General features: G+C 41.9%; 1 protein-coding gene across 2 annotated transcripts in view; it reads right to left on the minus strand.

Moving 5' to 3' along the window:
- C9H14orf132 (chromosome 9 C14orf132 homolog) overlaps positions 1-21,702 on the minus strand; it is a 405,577-nt gene that overhangs the window by 341,449 nt on the left and 42,426 nt on the right. The gene's annotated exons all lie outside the window — the stretch shown is intronic.

Genomic DNA, 21,702 nt, shown 5'->3' on the forward strand with positions numbered 1-21,702 from the left:
CTTAGACCTAAATTACTTGTATTTACAAATGATTTGAAGATCCCAAAGATTACCAATTCCATACTTACAATTATTTGTTGACCAAGAAGGTCCGTCAGCGTCTTACCAACTTTTAGCCAGAATTCTTCGAGATGGGGGCACTGCCAGAACATATGTATATCATCTGCCTTATCTTCACCGCATTTTGGACATTTTTTCACTTGTTGATGGCTTTGGAACTTTGAAAGTTTTTTTGGTGTCCAGTAGGCTCTGTGGATAGTGAAGATGTGATTTCTCCTTAGTGCGGCGGACTGAATGATACCCCAGCATTTCCCCATTGATACTTGCCATATGTCTTGAAGATCTGTAGTAGGCAGCGAGATCCCCCAGGTCGAGTCAGGAATCGTAAAATGATCTTCTCCAGCTGTTATTAGAGACCAGTACCACAATGATACTTCTTTTTTTTGGAGACCGACTCCAAGCATCTTGAGTTCCAGTTGCTGGTTACCCTTAAATGGTTCTGTTATTGAGTTTATCCAGCTCAAAAGTTGGTAATATTTAAACTTTGATAGGCGATCTTCTGTGGCAGATGTTAACAGATCCCAACCAATCAATGTGTTATTTGGAATAAGTTCCCCCCAGTTCAGGATTCCAGCTCTCCTTAACGGTAAGGCCAGTTGATCTTTAAGGCAGTCCGGAGTTCCGGGGGAATCCCAGACTGGAGAGTATTTACTATAATAGGGGATCTTTAAAGTTTTCCTGATTTGCAACCATAACTTAGCTGCCGACAGAAGAACTTTCAGTTTAATCTTTTTAAAGAATTTTTGATGACCAAATTTAAAAAGGAAATGGCCCCCTGTGTCTACCATCGCTTGTAGGTGTGGTGGATATACCTCATAGTTTTGCAAGAGTATCCTAGTGTGTTTAAATTGAAAGGCCTTACAATACTCTAGTATGTCTGGACTTGCTATACCACCTTGGATCTTTGTTCTTCTTAGTTTTTTCCAGGCTATTCTCGGACATTTAGAGTTCCATATAAAACCGTTTAGTTCTCCCTGTAGTTTAAGTATAGAAGACTTATTGAATTCCAGGGGAATTGCGCTAAAAATAAAGGTGAATTTTGGGAGAATGGCCATCTTGATGATGTTAGATCTGCCTAAGAATGTTAAGGGGAGCCCACTCCAGGTTTTCAAAAGTTTCCTTACTTCCGTTAGGACTCTGTTAAAGTTTATTTGTGGTAACACATCAATATCCTTGACTATGTCCAACCCAAGGTATCTGATCTTTGATTTCACTAGCTGCAGATTGCTTGTAGTGTTCCACTCCAGGATTTCTGATTTTGATTGATTTATCTGATAACCTGAGATGTAACCAAAGTCTTGTATCATTAGCTCAATTTCGGGGATTGATTCAGCGGAGTTGTTAGTGAAGATCATTAGATCGTCGGCATATAATGCAACCTTTTTGATCCAGTTTTTGTGGCAGAATGGTTTTATCCTTGAATTATTTCTGATAGAATGAGCAAGGGGTTCTATATATAGGTTAAAAAGTAGGGGAGAGAGCGGACAGCCTTGTCTGGTGCCTCTTTTAATAGCTATTTTTTCCGACAGGTTATCATTCACTAAGATTTTAGCTGAAGGGGAGCTATAGATGTTTCTTATGGCCTCCAAGAAATTGACCCCTAACTTGAATTTCTCTAAAACGGCATGTAAGAAGACCCAGTTGACTCTGTCGAAAGCTTTGGCCGCGTCTAATGTTATAACAGAGAGGGGCGCCTTTTGATGGACTGAAATGTCTATTGCTCCTATGAGTTGATGAGTAAGGTCTTGTATTTGCCTGCCTTTTATGAAGCCTTTTTGATCTTCATGAATGATATTCTCTACACATTTACTCAGCCTCTTTGTGAGAATCTGTGTATAGATTTTATAATCACAATTTAAAAGTGATATAGGTCTGTAAGATTCACATTTGGCTGGATTTTTTTCTGGTTTTAAGATTAGTGTTATTGTTGCTTCATTCCATGAGGTTGGTTGTCCCTTTTTTTCCAGAAAAATATCATTAAAGAGGGATGTTAAGTAGGGTGATAAGGTTTCCTGAAGAGCTATATATAATTCATTTGGGATGGAATCTGGGCCTGCCGCTTTTGCTTTTTTAAGTTCTTTTAATACCTGAGTAACTTCTTCTACGGAGATTTCATCATTTAGTTCTATGCTCTGGGCCGAAGAGATGCTCGGGAGATTCAGGTTCTGTAAATACCTATCTATCTGTGCTTTTGTGGGAAAGCAGTCTTCAGAGTAGAGGCCCCCAAAGAATTGCTCAAATTCCTCCTTAATGATTGTTTCATCCAAGGTTTTTGTAGGGGGGTTCCCTGCTACAAGCTCTTTGATTTTGTTTCTAGCTTGGTCCGATTTTATTTTCCATGCGAGTAGCTTACCACAACCTTCACCAAATTCGTGATGGGCAAGTTTACTCGTCTCCCACTTTTCTTTTACCTTTGCCTCCAAAGAATCTCTTAAAGATGTTTCTTTATCTTTCCTCTCCTGACTAAGAGATCTGGTTGTTAAATCTGAATTGGACCTTTGGAGCTGTATATCAATCACTCTTATTTCTTCTTCTAATCTGTTTAGCAGTTGTCTCTCAGTTTTCTTTTTAAAGACAGCAAAGCTCTTGACAATACCCCTCACCACTGCTTTGTATGTATCCCAGACTAGCTGACTGCTCATTCCTTCACAATTCTGCTAAAAAAACTGGGTAGTTTCTACCTTTAGGTGGTTTATGAAGGATTGATCTAAGAAGAGGGATCTATCGACCGTCCATCTCCTATGGATGGGAGACTGTTCTAATTTCAAGACTATTTTGACTGCTGAATGATCCGAAAGGTGTGCCGGGAGATGCTCCACTTTTTCTACCCTTGCCGCTAAGGTACTATCTAGTAGGAAGAAGTCGATTCTAGAAGAGTGGCCCAATCTTTTATTCTGGAAAGTAAACCTTAATGATTGGTCTCCTTTAAGACTCCAAACATCCCTAAGTCCTAGATCTTTCATTGAAATTCTCAGCCATTCCCTCATTTTTGGGAGAGAAATGCCCTTTTTAACTGGAAATCTATCAGTTTTTGGATCAAGGGTAATATTAAAGTCCCCCCCCCCAGATTATGGGAGATGAGAAATCGAGTAAATGTGTATATAGGTTCTGGAGGGGCTCCGGGTCATCTAAGTTGGGGCCATGGTATCCCACTATAGTGAGCTGTTTTTGGTGTAGAATTACCTCTACTATTGCCCATCTTCCCTTGTTATCTACCCTGGAGGAAATTACTCTGAGATTCAAGGATTTTTTAAAAATAATTGCTACGCCTTTTATATTGCATGTCTGGTTTGTGCAAACTGAAGTATCTATCCATCTTAGATTTTTAGTGAAATCTTCCCATTCTTGTTTTAACAGATGAGTTTCTTGTAGAATTAAGATTTCACATGCCGAGTTTTTTAGATACTCGAATATGGTTTTTCTCCGCTTTTGTGTTCTTAAACCGTTAACATTCCACGTTAAGATACTAGACTTTACATAATTATCCATTTTGGTTTTTTACGACCTTGGTTGTTAGAACAGTCTGAATGCAATACTGGTTCTCTCCAATTTTTCTAATTTCTGCAACTTGAGGACATTTTGTTTGTAGTTTTTTCCCTAATTTGCTCCCCACCCTAGTGAATCTGTTTTTTATATTTTGATCTTTATGTTCCTTCACTTGTGCCCTCCCACGGGGGACCTCCCTTCTTCCTTTAGCGGGCCTCATATAGGCCCTATTCATGCTCCTTGAGTCCGGACTTTGAGATGCAATAAACCATTTGGGAGTCTGCAGTTTCTTTTGTTTCTTATGAGTTCTTCATTTTGTCCATTAGAAGCGTTACCTCCCTGGGTTCCCTTATATTATACATCTTGTTTTGCCACATGATTCTCAGGTTGGCTGGGAAGCGCATCTGCACAGTGGCTCCTAAGGCCTTTAATTGAGGCATCAGCTGGCCTAACTCCCATTGTCTATCCTGTGTGACTTTGGAGATGTCTGAGCGTATTTTATAGGTCCAGTCATTGCATTTAAGATTATCTTTTTTCAAGGCCTCCGACAGTAGTTTCTCTTTAAGGGTATAGGATTTGAAGTTCACTAGGATTTTCCTTGGGTTCTTTTTTAGTTTGTTTCTCCCAAAGGGGTCCCGATGTACTCTTTGTATATCTTCTGCCAAGTTCTCAGATTTGACCCAGGGGAAGCTTTCTTCCAGCAGAGAAAGGACAAATTTCTTAATATCCTCATTTTCTACCCCCTCTGGTACATTCAAGAGTCTTAAATTATTGCGTCTGGATTGGTTTTCCAAGGACTCAATCTTCTGTTTTAAGGAGCATTCATTAAGTTTTAAAGTGTCAATATCATTCTGATGTGTTTTAACTTCTTTATTAAGGGATTCTATTTCCAATTCTACTGCTGCAACCCTCCCTGTGAGGGCAGTTAATTTGATGTCCAATGCCTCACAGGTATCTTGAATCTTCGACTGATTTTTCTCTGAAACGTCAAATCTGCTCTTAACTTCCGACAGAAGTAATGCTAGAACTCTGTCTGAGTTAGATTCTCCCATACCCCTAGAGGTACTACCCTCATCCTCGTCCTCGGCTCTAGCGTTTAATATTTCTGTATCTTTCTCGCCTGTTGCTCCTCCCCTGATCGTTTCCTCGCAGATGATTTCAGTATCAGCATCTGGAACGTCTGGGATGACACCCCCCCTCCGGGTTGCAGTCACTTGCTTTTGTGGAGGTGACAACCGAGGGGATCGTGAGGCAGGAGAGGCCACTGGGATATCGGGGGCTCCTTTTTCTATTATGGATTTTGTGGCCATGACCTCAGCTGTTGTCAACGGGCTCAACCCCCGAGAAGCTGTAGATGGAAAGGGCGATGAAGGCAACACAGGCTCGGGTAGTAGCGAGACCTCTTCCAGAGATAAGTTCATCACGTCTGGCCCATTACCTTTTTGTAATTTAAAAAAGGACCTGAGCGAGGGAGTTATCCGGCAGTTTGAGTCAATAGGAATGCAAGGCACCTTAGCTCTACTTCCTTCTTTAAGCACTGATTTAGGTGAGTTTCTCCCTGAGCCAGTTAATTTTTTAGTTTTTTTTTTGTGTTGAGTGGGGTAATGCCTGAGTCCGTTACGCTCAAGGGATTTTTTTCGAAGAATTGTTTGCTTCTGAGACAGTAACTTAGACCCTTACCCTTACTCCCTTTATTTCCTCCTCCTCCTTTTTCTGAAAATTCTGCCCGACTATTTGTTTTTATTGGGATGCTGCTATCATGGAGTTTAAAGCTCTGAGGACCACCTACAGGCTCGGGCTGTTCTCCCTCCACCCTGCGCGTACTGCTTGCACGATGCATGCAGGCTTGGAGGCTCCAAGTATTCTGTACCTCCTCTATAATGGAATCAGGGAGAAAGCTTGAGTGGGAGAGGCGCCGAGGGACTGAGTTTCTTGAAGCCACTGAGGCCGCAGCTCTACCCTGGCCAACCCGGAAGGAAAATCTCCCGGTTGCCAGGCGATAGCTTCGCCGTGCGTCGAGCGCAACCGTCCAGGCACCGAAGGAAGGTCTCGCACCACACACTGAAGCAAGGGGACTCGAGGGTTTGCTTACAAGGTAGGAGACCGGACTGCTGATGCGCATAGTCGATATAGCGATATAGCGGTACAGCAGTACGGCAATACAGTGGCAATACAGCGGGAAAAGTAGGGGGATTTTATTTTTATTTTTCCGCTATTGTGTTTTTCGACTCTCCGACTCCTTGAAATCCCCCCGCTTCTTCCGATGCTGGTTGCCTGAAACAGGGACCCGTCGGGAGGCCGAGTATCTTTTCCATGTAAAATAGTTTTCAGCTCCTAACTGTTCCTAACAGCCATAAATGTTCATATTACCAGGCAAAATGCAGACAAAATGCAGGCGCAGACGCAGACATCCCGGACTGTCTTCTAGTTTTGTCCGAAGCTCAGGAGCGTCCGACCGAGCTCCTTAGCCGGCCGCCATCTTCCCCTTCTATATTATACATTTTATAGGTGCACATGCATCATTGTTTTTTGCGGTCGCAAAGGGGCAGATTCGCATAATCTGCCCCTTTGCGACCGCAATTTTTGCATTTGGGATGCATCGTCCCAAATGCAAAAATCTGTATTTAAGTAATTGCAAAATTTGCGATTACTTAAATTGCAATTGCATTTAGGGAATCTCAAATTGTGATTCCCTAAATGCAATGCATCAAAAATAAAATGCAATTTTGCTTTTAAGACACGCAAATTCCCATCAACTTAAAGTTGATGGTAATTTGGGAAAACTTTAAAAAATGCACAAAAGAGCATTTTTCGAAGTTCTATGTTGCACACAAACACATGCCCCAAGGGCATGTGTGTGTGCAACATGTTTTTAAATATTGTAGGAGTATTTAAACATTTTAAAAAATGAATTCCTCTTGGTGAGATGTAAGTGCTTGTGCTTTAAAAGTGGTTGTAAAAAGCGTCCTCTCAAGCTACTATATAACGTGCAAAAAAGTATAATGTGCGCTGTCATTTGTGATGAGAAGTTATCACATGGGCTTTCCGGAAGAGAGCCAGAGAAAGCAATCAAATAATGAATTGTATGTAACCTGAGCCTCATGAGATAATAGTTTACCCACCCAGGTTAAATACTGCTCTGTCCCAGGTGTAGTTAAGAACTGTGGTTAAATGACTTGAACTTGCAATTCTAATCTCTTCATTTATCATAATAAATATTTCCTTAACTATACCCATAGTTTAGGGCACAATGCTATCTGGAAAATCTAAAAAGTTAATCAGGCCCAGATCATTAAAGCTTTTCTTGACATATGCAAGCCAAGAAATAGAGCATCTGTTGTCCAATTTCTGACAGTTGCTCAAAATGTTTCCAGTGAAACATGCTTGTGGGGTGCACCATATTTTAACCGAGAGTAAGAGAGGGGCCATTTTAACTTTGTCTTCCAAATAGCCCATACCCAATTTGCAGTGGGAGATAAAACTTGGGGTCGATTTTGGAATAGGCAGTAACCGACAGAGGAACTTGTTTTCAAAGGCCTGCATTTTAGGTGATATTTCATGGCCCAATTAAAATATACTATTTCTGATGATTTCGTTTTAAACTCAGGTTTGTCATAGAACTATTAAAACCAAATTAAAGTTTCTAGAGGCAAATGGCTGTTTGTGAGGTAAAAAATGCTCCATCCGCATATAAAAGAACTGCGAGTCGATTCTAGGGGTATCATTGCTACATCAGGGCTTTGTCTAGGGAATTCATATAAAATGAAAACAGAAAAGGTGTCATTACACAGCTCTGTCTACCTTTATAGATTGGGTACAAACGCCTTGTTGAGTGTAGTGGACCTTGGTGGTGGTATCCCTGTGTAATCGCCTTATAAGGTTCAACAATGGTGGATCCACCCCGGCTACCTCCATCAGATGCTAATAACTATGGCTACAAGAAAAACAAGAGAGACTCTTTCGCTAAGGCTTAATGGCCCTAAAGCAACTTTTAACTATACAAAAAAAGTTATTAGAAATGTGGTATTCCACATTCTGATTTGGAGTGGAAAATATTCCTTTATGGTGAATTTTTCACTCTGTAATTTTGGAAATAGGGGCCACTGAGGTAAATTATATGGATAGCATAGAGTAAATACCCACACAATAATACTTTTGGGAATCACATACAATTTGCTGGTAGTTCCTCATCCCAATAAAGTAAGCTTTATTTCTGTCAATAGGTCGAGGTAAGTGATTTTCCTGAGTTGGAAGAGAAAGTGTAAACACCCATACATTAAGGCAGCATCTTCCATGATGCGTAAAAAATTGGCCAGATTACACTGTTATTCAAGAAGCCTTGAGCTGACACAAATGTGCTCAATCATAACTTACAGCCAAAATAATTGCCAGCGAGACAAAATATTAAGGGAACTTATTAAAAGTTATAAACTGAAATATCCATCTCCAGTACCTCCTTAAAAGCCAAATATGGGAGATACTTTTTCCAAAATACTCTGCTGAAAATAATCACCTAAAAGAAATTCCAGGTGCATCAACCAGCAATGTAAGCAAATTGCCAGTGGCAGCCGGTACTTTTACCAGGGAAGGGGGCACGGGGGACACATGCACACACACACACCTCACTCACACCCATGCATTCACACATGCACGCACACCCTTTCAAAGCACTCACTAACAAATACACATACATTCATACACACATGCATGCAAGCACCAAACATAAAAAACACATACTACTTACCTTAACTGCAGCTCTCCAAGAGGGAAGTCTCAGATTTCCCAAGGAGGGTTGGGACTGCTGCCTACCCCTATTGGCTGCCCTTAGGTCAGCCAATGATGGAAGGCAGCAGTCCCAACCTCCTCACAGAGTGGGATTGTTAGAAATGGGATTTCTGGTTGGCTAAGGCTTGCGCCAAAGCCAGGCAGAAACCACCACTCTAGTCAGGGCAAGGGAGTTACCCGCTGAAGATAACCACTGCTCACCCCCTTTGTAGCTTGGCACAAGCAGTCAGGCTTATCCCAGAGGCAATGTGTAAAGCGTTTACGCAACACACACAACAGCAACACACTAGGCACACTACAAAAGAAACTCCACACAAGGTTATATCAAAAAGAGCCTTTGTTTTATCATAAACACATTAGAAACATAACCACACATTTACACTGTGCCAACTGGCACTAGGCAATATTCACAGGGGACTATATTCAGGACCAGGCCAATCGGGCCACGGTCAGGACCATCAGAAAAGGTAAGTAAGTATAAAACACAACGAGTAAATACTGGTACAATAATGACCTAAGCATTATCACAGTCACATTAGACACCATCCTAAAATATCATAGCATGACATTAGGCATAACCACATTAGGCCGAAACCTCATTAGCATAAACACATTACGCACTGGGCCTCACCAGCATGAACATTGTATGCAATCACCTCATAAACGTAAATACCATGGGCATAAATCATCTTTGGCAACCCTCATAGTGGGCATAAACACTTTATGCAGTTCTGTAGAGTTTAACGCTCTACTAATGTCACCAAACTGTCCCCAGGCCAACTGACCTTTCTCTGGGGCCCAATGCCCTGTGACCCAAAAATGGCAGGGCTTTTCTGGATGCCGATGCAGCCCTCAATTCGGGACACAATCCTCTCCTGTGGGGGGGGGGTGCAACTCGCACTCGTCCTCCCTAACCAGGTGTGACTCACGCTGAAGCTGCCCGCGACCTGGCGGTGCAGCTGTATAAACAAAAATCAGCAGCAACAGTGCCTCCCAACACCACTCACCGGGGCTTCTCTTTACTCGGGGGTTTCCCACGCAGCTGCCTGCAATCGGGCGGTACAGCTGCGATCACCGATGCTCGCCCGCCAACTCGGGCCAACCCCAAGAAGTGCCTCAGGGCAGTCTCTGTCCTTGAGGGGAGAGGGAAGCCAACACTGGGCTCCCCCCTCCTCTGCCCTAGCTCAAATAAATGAGGCCCGAGCCCTCACGGCGAACTGAACTTCCTGCAAGGGAGCTTAGCCCCTCTCACCATTCCTTGGGGGCTGAGCGAATTGTGTGGCAGCCGTCTCGCCACTGCTGTGTTAGGCTCCTGGGCTCTTCTCCTCCTCCTCGTGGTATGGAGCCTGATCCTGTTTCATCCCACCCACAACCAAGCATGGGCCTTGCCTGACCTCCGGGGCCTTTCCGAAGCAGCGGGGACCCGCCCCCCAAGGATGTCAGCAGTCCCCAGGCCAATAAAGCCTGCGGGGCTCTCCCCTTCCTCACAGAGAGCCCTGCCTCAGGTCAGGCGTTTTCCGCCTGACTTCCAGTTTTGGCAGAACACTGCACCGGTGTCACTGCAAGTGCAGGAAGGGCACTTTCTCCTGAGCCCAATAAAATGCGGGGTAGGCTCCCACCCTCCACTTGGCACCATCAGTAAATCCCCGCCAGGGATCCCCAAGGGATCTGGTGCTTCCTTGCAGCCGGGGGCCACGTAGCCAAGCCCTGGCTGCCTAAAACTGGAAGTGTGTCAGGGGGCATGGCCGGGAGCTGGAGAATGCTTTCCTGGACTTAGCTCTCCCCTCTGTTGCTATGGCCATAAACGAGAGGGAGACGCTGCCCACGCTGCAGGGCACCAAGCGCTCCTCTCCTAACCTGGCAAAGTCAGGAACAGTCCAGACCTCTTCGTGGGATCTCGTGGGTCCCTGAGAATCCCACCAGGAGGCCAGCACGCAGGGCCTCCCAGCAGAGGAAGGCAACTGGGTCCCATGGCGGTTCCTCCTGGCAGAGTCTCCCTCCAAGCTCCAAGTAAGAACACAGCACACCTTTCATGGGGTCCCAGCCCCAGTATTTATACACATTTCCCTTTGTCTTCACCAGCACAGGGCTTTAGGGGAACCAGATGCAACTGGTTCTGGGGGGATTTGGAGCACTCTGTTGACAGGGATCCTCTTCCCCATTGTTAGGTGGGGGCTCGTCATCAGACACACCACAGGGGGGTGGAGCCAGCATTCACTAGGGCAGGCACCATACTATTCAGGGACCAGGGACTTCTCTTTCCACCACTCCAAATGCAGATGTCCTATTCAGCCTAGCGCTGACTCACCCTGCCCCTCCTGGAGCCACACACACCTCACCAGCCCCTTTCACTCACAAGCCAGACATGCAAATCACATCAGGCAGGCAGACACATAGCACACATACATGCCAACTTCTAAAAGTGGCATTTCTAAAATAGTTATAATAAATCTGCGCACACCATTGCGTAGCATTTATTATCACTATTCCAAACATATCAAACTTGACCACGCTGCGCCTCTCATATCAGGGATTACCACTGAAACACTTTTCAGGGAGTCCCCACTGCATTCCTATGGGAGGGCAGCCCCACAGCAGTGAGAAGCAAAATGGCTGTTTGTCACTACCAGAACATGTCACACACTTAAGGTATATGTCCTATCTTTACCTACAATGCACCCTGCCCATAGGGCTAGCTCGGGCCTACGTTAGGGGTGACTGATATGCAGTAAAAGGGGGGTCACGGACATGGCCCACACTTTAGGTGCCATGTCACAGTGGCAGTAACATTGCGCGCAGAGTCCGTGCAATGGCAGAGGCCTGGGATAGGTTTGAAAGGCTACTTTGGTGGGTGGCGCAATCAGCGATGCAAGCCCACCAGTAGCATTTCATTTACCAGCCCTGGGTATGAGATATCACTTTACAAGGAACTGACAAGTAAATTAAATAGGCCAAAACAGGTGTAGACCAATCCTTATCATATTTAACACAGAGAGCACACGCACTTTACACTGGACAGCAGTGCTAAAGTGCCCAGAGTCCTAGAACCATCAACACCATGTCAGAAAAAGGCTAGGAGAAAGGCAAAAAGTTTAGGGATGACCCTGCACAAAGGGCCAAGTCCAACAGGGATGGGTCAGTGAGACTACTGACCCCACACCACTCTGTGATGAGGTGTCACTGTTTGGCATGCCACTGTGGGCACTTCAGGACTTAAAACTGAAGTGCCCAGGTCCAAAGCAATCAGTGATGCTCCCCCTCCTCATGAGGGAGAGGGCTTTGAGGCACTTTTGCCAGGTTGAGAATGCCATGCCCATTAAGCTGTGAAATCTTCAGCCTAGCAAAGGTAAGCTCAGGCAGCATGCAAATTTAGCGCATGTTTAGCTCTTACCTGCCTGACCTGAACAAGAAGAGTTCTGTCAGGCTGACCTTTGTTCAGCCTGACAGACACTCTTCTTGACTGGAAAAAGGTGGGCCCCTCAACCCATAAGGATGGGCTGCTGCTGCAAGTTGCACTGGAAATACTCAATTATTTGTTATATGGAATTTAACCACATGAGAATGTGTTCACTCATACACAGAGTAGTTTAAAGAGTTTGGTCAAGAAAGTGTTCACAACCCTCAAAAAAACTCATCCCTTTTAGCGGAGGTCACCTTAACAATAATGCAATTGTGAGCACAAGTACAAATGAGGAAAATATTGTATCTGGTATTACCCTTCATAGGCCAATTCACAACAATGAGGGTGCGTATTGGCGCCTTTTATACAGCATATATTAACGATTTACAAAAGGAGTTGATTGGTGTGTCGGCTGATCCACCTATGATTGAGCAGACAGATTGTCCCTTCTGCTTTATGCGGCTATTACCATACTAATGCCAGGGTTTGGTGATGAAGTACGTCGTATTTATGGAGCACCTTGTCTTGTTATAAACCTGTTTGGAAAAAATTACAATTATGTCTGTGAGCCCTAAGAAACAAAATGTTTTAAGGTAAATGGCAAAACTCTTGAAGGAGTATCATTTTTTCCTTATTTGGTAGTTATTTTAGATGCCAATTTAAATTGGTGTCCCTAGACATTCAATAGAATTGTCAGTTGGGAAAATGAATGACAGAATTTTGAGATGAGTTTATTAATAGAAGGGAGGGTAAGCACATTCCATCTATTTTGATAATCTATGAAGCAAGGAGTGTGGCCATGGCTATTTTTGGGGCCGGTGTTTGGGGTTTCACTGAAACTAACTTGCTACAAATATAAACTAGTAGATTTTTTCACTGAATATTAGACCTATCCTAGTTGGTTCTACATATGTAGGAACTTAGGAGCTGTCAGTAGACTATTTGGATGACAAAATAAAATGTTCCCCTCTCCAGTTATGGGCTTCAGCTTACTCAAACTGATTTGCCAACCTGACTAGATCCATGGCTGCTGGGATTCATCTTCTGAAAAACTGTGCCTTGGGACACCAGAATGTCAGAATGCAGGGACTGAGTCACTCTGCCAAAAAACGTATCTGGTGCACCAAATTCCCAGCTAGCTCACAGCACCTTACATGTGCTCCTAGACTCACAGAGCAACAGGTATTTGTGGCAGCCCAAAAACACTACACTCTAGTCGCTTCAGGTAACAGTAGTAAAACAGATCATCACCTTTTATTAGCTGACTCACTCTCACGTCCATAGCAAAACATTAAACAAGACACAAATAAAGTTCACATTATATTTATTGCAACTAACATAGCCTTGCATGAAACCAGCTTGCTGCGATTACTATAGTGATTATAGAATGCAACACAATAATCATTATTGTGGAACTGTACAATACAAATAATGGCACCATGATGTAACTCTAGTGAGCTAAGGCACTCCTTACACTGTATGTGCAGGGAGGCTGGTCCTATTATGATTATTAGTGATCTGTGGGAGCAACAAACCCCATATCTGGTGTGCGTAGTAAAGTGGTCTGCATCTGGGGGGTGTAAACTCAGTTTACACATGCTGCAAGCCTCGGAGGGCATCTGTTCCAGGACAGGTGAGCTCTGCTTGAATTCCTTGCTTTGAGCTAAACACTACGGGCTCTGGATTGTAAAATAAATATTGTACAGCGGAAAGCTACAAAGATGTGCTAATGTGTGGTGCCTCAGAAAGCCTGGGAGCTATGGTTGACCGAGCAAAGATAATTCATGATGTTGTTGGGTACTCTTCAAAATAATGGCGCAATGTACGACTGTGCAAAGCAGAGATGTCCTAATTTCTAAAGTGCTGCAAATGAGGGATAACCATTGTGTGTGCACTAAGAGAAATCACAACACCATCTTGCTAAATATACTTATAAAGAGTTCCCCTAGTGCTCTTATTTGTGAAACACTAAAGTCGGGTTGGAAAGGATCAGCTGTGGTGAAATATGTATGCATCCTGATAACTTAGGTCCAGATGCACAAAGTGTTTTTGTGTCAGCAGATGGGCCACTTGCGTATGCAAAAAAGCTTTTTGAAATGTACAAGGGCCAGATGCGCAAAGCGTTTTTTGCGAACGTAAAAAGGCTTTTTGAAATGTACAAATCCGTATTTGCTAAGACAGTTGCATTTTACCACCTACTTCAAGTAGGTAGTAACCCATTCGCGAATGGGAAGGGGTCCTCAAAGGACCCCTTTCCCTTTGTGAATGTTTGGTAAAAAACATTTTAAGAGCAGATAGTGGTTCCATGGACCACGACCTACTCTTAAAAAATGAAAAGAAAACATGTGTTTTCTTTTTTAATCCTGTTTTTCACAAAGGAAAACAGGCTGCATTTCAATAAAAAATATATATATTGTTTAATTTAAAAGCAATCAGAGACATGGTGGTCTGCTGACAACAGCAGGCCACCATCTGTGTGATTTTTGCTATTACTTATGGGCCACAAACTGAGACCTACCTCATTAATAGTCATGAGGTAGGTCTATTTGCAACCCACTGGAAATTGCTAAATGTGTCAAAGATGGTGTTTTAGATTACAAAATAGCGAATTGAAAAAATGTGCTATTTGGGGTTTGCAAACTATTACCTAAGTACATCTGCCCTTATTGCCTGGCTCCAAAGGGAAGGTTGCAACTCTATCAATCAGCGGGTCTGATTAAATGTTCTGTGAAGGTCCATTTTTTACTTTAAAAATATCCTGGGCCATTGCAGCACTTAGGATGGGTCTCCTTTTCCTGTGAAAAAACCTTTTTAATATGTTGTAGGTTTGGCATTCTTCCAGAAAAGCTGAGTTTTCTCTAAGAGTAGAATGGTGGAGGACGTTTGATTTTTACGCTCTTGTGATGCTTCCTCTCTTCGAACTTTATGCTTGGTTTCTTTTTTGTTTAGTATTGTGAGCTGATAATAAATATCCCTTTAACTAGTTGGGGAGTATCTACTTTTCTGTCTGCAGCAATGAAGATCATAGTAACTGTGAACTATGATTTAGGAATAGGAATTTTCTATTTGATAGATGAATTGATGTTATCAGGTGTGTGCCCCCCGTTGATCAACGTTTTTACTTTTGTTGAGTTAATGATTTATATTGCAACTAGCCGTTATTTTTCCAGGTTTTGATTATTTGATAATTGATGTGTTGATCTATTTTTTTATTTGTAAAACTGGCTGAATGATTAGTATAAAAGTATATCTTAAGCAGAATTTCCACCTACTATATCTACCAGGCTTGGTAGAAAGATGTTAGCCCCAAACAGTAAGGGCCTCATTTAAGGGGATTTGGCATAGGGCAGTGCAGCAAGTCACCTTGTTTCTCTGCCCTACGTTAAAGTGAAAGGGCAGGAATGCATCATATTTATCCAATACGGTGCATTCCTGTCCTTTCCCCCCTGTGCTGGCACCGTTTTGGCAGCCTATCGTCAATGCAGGTACCCTTGCACCATGGTGCAGGGGTGCCTGTGTTGTAAGCAAGATTATTTTTGTGCAGGAAGTGGTACCTTTTTGTAAAAAAACAATCCTGGAAGGCTTTTTCCTCTTTCCGTGTGTGCTGAAGAATGCAGCACACATGGAAAGAGGGACAAACTAGGAGAAAAAAAGTAACGACTCTTTGTTATGCATGCCTTGGAGAGGCATAAGATTTTAATGCTTTCCCAGGTTTACAAGTCCTTATAAATCTGGATATATGTCAAGACCCATGGGAGTTGCAAAGGAACCCCACCGCAATACCCATCGAATGCCTTCCTCGCCCAGACTAAGGCGAAACAATTGCTGATTTTCCTTTGTCAATTTTTATGAGGCCACTCAAAGACATGAAATGTGGTTTTGTGTGGCTCCATAAATCTGACTCAAGAGCCTTATTTCACACATGTATCACTTTGCAAACATGATGCAAGGTTCTCATAAATATGCCCCTAAGGGTGCCATGCAATGTATCAGTCTAATTGGACATGCAAGACAATAAGAAAGGGGCACTGAATTAACTTTGCTACTGCCAAGCAATGCTCTGCCTAATCAATGATTCAATGAAGACTAGGGGAGCTATTTATGAGCTGGTTTGCATTGCTCTGGCACCACACAACATTGTGCAAGAACAATACAAACTTTAGATTTATGAGTTCCGGTGTGGTTCCATTCATCTGAAGTAAGGCAACACAGCTCAAATCACTGCGATGCCTGACTCTGCCTTGTAAAGGTGTTCCATGAGCATTGCATGGGTGTTCCCTCACCACTCCTATGGGTTTCGATGCATTCACAGAGTTACCAGAACTTGTAAAACTGGGAATGCATCAAAAAGATACGACTACCCAGGAGAGGTGTAACAATGAGAAATATCTTTATTTTTCGTGGTTACTTCACCTGCAGCACACATAGAGGAAAAGGCCTCTCAGAATTGTTTTTGTGCAGGAAGGTCTTACTTCCAGCACAAAAGCAATCCTGCATGAAACGCAGGCACCCTTGCACTCTGGTGCTAGGGTGCCTGCATTGGAGCTAGGCTGCCAAAAGGGCGCCAGCTCAGGGGAAAAGGTAAAAATGCTCCATATTGCATTTAAAATACGGTGCATTCCGGCCCTTTCCATGTCATGCAGTGCAGTGCAGCAGGGTAACTTGCTGTGCTGCACTGCCTGACTTTTTCATACATAGGCCCCTAGATTTTTATTGACCACCACAAGCTAATAGAAAGAGGAAAGGCTATCAAAAGAATCAGTAAAGTGGCAATACATCCAAATGCACAATGCTGTCACCTCAACCAATCACAGGTCCACCAACCACACATTCCACACACCATTTCATATTATTATTTACATCAAATGTATATTTTTCTATTTAAAATCAATAAATAAATAAGATCATCTGAATTCATTTTGTTAGCTGCATGACCACAGCTGTCCTTTGGAGGACGAGCCCTACAACCTAAGGCTTTCTCGCACAATGCACTGCTACCATCTGATGCATTATAGATGCTTTAAAATAGCTGTTCACAGGTTTGGATTGTGAACACGGCACGTTTTCTACATATGAAAAGTCCCTAACTTGCACCGGAATGTCATGGGATATGTAGAAATGATCCCAAAGGAGCTCTCTGCTGACATGATAACATGAAAACAAAGGAAAAAAATTAAAATTAGGATAATTTATGAAAACACAATCTCATATTTAAGTTCACCTATAAAACACATTACTTTTCATTTTGCTGAAGTGCAACCACGTGACCATTGGCATTTCTAGCTCAGAATTGCCTCAAGTAATTCCCGTTTCTATATGTTAAAATTGCAAAGCTCTGCACTGCACGTCTTTCCCTTTCCAAAGCTCTGCTCGCTGTGCACACTAGCATCCTTGTAAGTTAGATCCACACACTGTTTATGACAGTTTTCTTCCTCTAATGAGAACACTCTGAATTAATTATGGGCCAACTGTGAGTAGGAGTCCCGTGTATTGAAAACATCTCCAGGGCTCCTAATGTTGTGCTTTCCTTCATGTCAAAACCATCTTTACATTTCATAGACGTTGGCGATCATCTGGGCAACAGTTTATTTCAATATATGCTGTCCTTCCCTCCTGCCAGTCTGTAGTGATTATGTGTGCATGCTTATTCAGAGTTTCATTTGTGCCGGTGGTTGCAGGTTGTGGGCACCAGAAGTGATTTGTGGAGACTGGACTTATATTTATTTAATCATCAGGCATTGAACTGCCTCGTAAAACATAAAAACGGAAGATGGAGAAAGAAGGAGGACATAAATAACAAGATCACAGCGACAAAGGGAGGAAAGACAAATGAAAAAGAACCTGCAAGTGTGAGAGAAACACACATGAAGAGGTGGATAAAAATCAAACGGCTTGAGGTGGAACCAATTCTAAGCAGCCTCGGTCTTTGGCAGCCACTGCGTTGAGAAGTGCTGCTGGTGGACTCCTAAAAAGGTTATGATTCCCTGCACTTATGTTTTGTTTATTATTATTAATATTAATATTATTATTAATAATAATGTTATTGTTAGTATTCTTATTATTAATATATACTACAACCATTTTTACAAATTAAGCATGATGCATGTCAGCATATTGTTTTTACAGGTATTTACAGGTATTGAACATATGTAGAACATAATGTGCCATGAGTTTGACAATTTGCATGACAGGCAATTAAACAGAGTGGAAATAGCTGGAAAGTAACAACTTTTTGGCACCAGCACTTAAATGTGTGCTGTGATATTTCCGTTCACAATTGGGTATCTACAGTAACCATTTTGACATATTCATTGACCAGTGGCTGAAAATGTTTAATTTATTATAATGACATAAAATAACTTAATACTCAAGCACTCAAAAAAGAAGTCCAATACAGTAATTTGAATTATCACAGTCTAGGTTATCTTAATCACTAGTAATTCAAATGAAAGACATAAGACAAAGTTTTGTCGATATGCAGCATATATTCAACACAGAAACAGCCAACACGTGTTTCGTCACAATGAGGTGACTTCTTCAGGGCTGTAAATATACATACACAAGATAATTTTTACTTCCAATACATTTCAATGGCATCCATTACTTCATGCAGTGGAAGTCACCATATTTGAAATTGCCAGGAAAAGGAGGGAAAACCTTCCAATTTTAGCATGTGATTATTAAGCTGTAACCTGAAAATAAAGAAAAACATAGAAGACCCAAAAATAAATAAAAAGTGCTGCTCCACAAGACTTAAGGGCTTACATAAGCGTATGTATCCCTTTTAACATAAAAAAGTGTTATGTAAAGGAATAATTACACACTCAAAGACACCACATCTCTTGTGTATTAAAAAGAAGTATCACACTATTAAGAATGAGAGAGTGGAGGAACGGTAAAAAAATTATCACTAACCTATGATGACAGGCAGACTGTCAATCAAAACATGTCAATTGTTGGTGGAGAGTTGTCAAGTCAAGCTAAGCATTAATTTATAAATATAGATTTGTCAAAATATGTTTCCCCGCATACAAAATAAAAATAATAAAGGAGAGTTTCTAATTATATAGTAAACGATACAATGATTCAGCTTACAAAGGTCCAAATGATGTTCATTCAAATTGCAAAAAGACTTCCTTAAAGGTCCTTATTACCATCTGCTTTAGTCAGTATGAAGATCAATTTAGAAGAGTTTGATTTAAAAGTAGGTCATGTAAAACCTGTTAATTTAAGAGAAAGACCAATTTATCAAAAATGTGTTCATTCCGCAAGGTCTGAAAAAATCTTTACGTTGAACGATTAATATTTTCTACGTCAACTATTTACTGACCTGTATAAATGAATCCTTCATTGCTAAGTATGAATTCATAGACATCCTATGAGCTTGAAACCTTGATAAGTTGCTTGTTAAAAAATGAAGTATTAATATGGTACAAACAATTATGCGCTATCCCATATATGGGTTAGACATTTAACTCCTTTCCCTTTGTGAATGTTTGGTGAAACATTTTTTAAGAGCAGACAGTGGTTTCACAGACCACGGCCTACACTTAAAAAATGAAAAGAAAACATTTAAGTTTTCTTTTTCAATCCTGTTTTTCACAAAGGAAAACAGTCAGCATTTCAATAAAAAAAAAAAAGATTGCTTAATTTAAAAGCAATCAGAGACATGGTGGTCTGCTGACTCCAGCAGGCCACCATCAGTGTGATTTTTGCTATTACTTATTGGCCACAAACTGAGACCTACCTCATTAATATTCATAAGGTAGGTCTATTTGCAACCCACTGGAAATTGCTAAATTTGTCAAAAATGGTGTTTGCGATTACAAAATAACGCATTGTAAAAATGTGCTATTTGGGGTTTGCAAACTATTACCTAAGTACATCTGCCCTTATTGCCTGGCTCCAAAGGGAAGGTTGCAACTCTATCAATCAGCGGGTCTGATTAAATGTTCTGTGAAGGCCCATTTTTTACTTTAAAAATATCCTGGGCCATTGCAGCACTTAGGATGGGTCTCCTTTTCCTGTGAAAAAAACCTTTTTAATATGTTGTAGGTTTGGCATTCTTCCAGAAAAGCTGAGTTTTCTCTAAGAGTAGAATGGTGGAGGACTTTTGATTTTTACGCTCATGTGATGCTTCCTCTCTTCGAACTTTATGCTTGGTTTCTTTTTTGTTTAGTATTGTGAGCTGATAATAAATATCCTTTTAACTAGTTGGGGAGTATCTACTTTTCTGTCTGCAGCAATGAAGATCATAGTAACTGTGAACTATGATTTAGGAATAGGAATTTTCTATTTGATAGATGAATTGATGTTTTCAGGTGTGTGCCCCCCGTTGATCAACGTTTTTACTTTTGTTGAGTTAATGATTTATATTGCAACTAGCCGTTATTTTTCCAGGTTTTCATTATTTGATAATTGATGTGTTGATCTATTTTTTTATTTGTAAAATTGGCTGAATGATTGATATAAAACTATATCTTAAGCAGAATTTCCACATAGTATATTTATTAGGGTTGGTAGAAAGATGTTAGGTCCAAACCCTAAGGGCCTCATTTATGGGGATTTGGCATAGGGCAGTGCAGCAAGTCACCTTGCTTCTTTGCCCTACTTTAAAGTGAAAGGGCAGGAATACATCATATCTATCCAATATGGTGCATTCATGTCCTGTCCCCCTGTGCTGGCACTATTTTGGCAGCCTAGACCCAACGCAGGTACCCTTGCACCATGGTGCAGGGGTGCCTGTGTTGTAAGCAAGATTATTATTGTGCAGGAAGTGGTACCTTTTTGTAAAAAAACAATCCTGGAAGGCTTTTTCCTCTTTCCATGTGTGCTGAAGAATGCAGCACACATGGAAAGAGGAACAAACTAGGAGAAAAAAAGTAACGGCTCTTTGTTATGCATGCCTTGGAGAGGCATACAATTTTAATGCTTTCCCAGGTTTACAAGTCCTTATAAATCTGGATATATGTCAAGACCCATGGGAGTTGCAAAGGAACCCCACCGCAATACCCATGGAATGCCTTCCTTGCCCAGACTAAGGCAAAACAATTGCTGCATTTCCTTAGTCAATATTCATGCGGCCACTCAAAGACATGCAATGTGGTTTTGTGTGGCTCCATAAATCTGACTCAAGAGCCTTATTTCACACATGTATCACTTTGCAAACGTGATGCAAGGCTCTCATAAATATGCCCCTAAGGGTGCTGTGCAATGTATCAGTCTAATTGGACACACGAGAAAATAAGAAAGGGGCACTGAATTAACTTTGCTACTGCCAAGCAATGCTCTGCCTAATCAATGATTCTATCAAGACTAAGGGGGCTGTTTATGAACTGGTTTGCATTGCACTGGCACCAGACAACATTGTGCAAGAACAATTCAAACTTTAGATTTATGAGTTCCGGTGTGGCTCCATTCATCTGAAGTAAGGCAACACAGCTCAAATCACTGCGATGCCTGACTCTGCCTTGTAAAGGTGTTCCATGAGCATTGCATGGGTGTTCCCTCACCACTCCTATGGGGTTCGAGGCATTCCCAGATTTACCAGAACTTGTAAAACTGGGAATGCATCAAAAAGATACGACTACCCAGGAGAGTCGTAGCAATGAGAAATATCTTTATTTCTCGTGATTACTTCACCTGCAGCACACATAGAGGAAAATGCCTCTCAGAATTATTTTTGTTCCGGAAGGTCTTCCTTCCAGCACAAAAACAATCCTGCATGAAACGCAGGCACCCTTGCACTCTGGTGCTAGGGTGCCTGCATTGGAGCTAGGCTGCCAAAAGGGCGCCAGCTCAGGGGAAAAGGTAAAAATGCTCCATATTGCATTTAAAATACGGTGCATTCCGGCCCTTTCCATGTCATGCAGTGCAGTGCAGCAAGGTAACTTGCTGTGCTGCACTGCCTGACTTTTTCATACATAGGCCCCTAGATTTTTATTGACCACCACAAGCTAATAGAAAGAGGA

The sequence above is a fragment of the Triturus cristatus genome, chromosome 9 (assembly GCF_964204655.1).
Source record: "Triturus cristatus chromosome 9, aTriCri1.1, whole genome shotgun sequence".
NCBI classification, from domain to species: domain Eukaryota; kingdom Metazoa; phylum Chordata; class Amphibia; order Caudata; family Salamandridae; genus Triturus; species Triturus cristatus.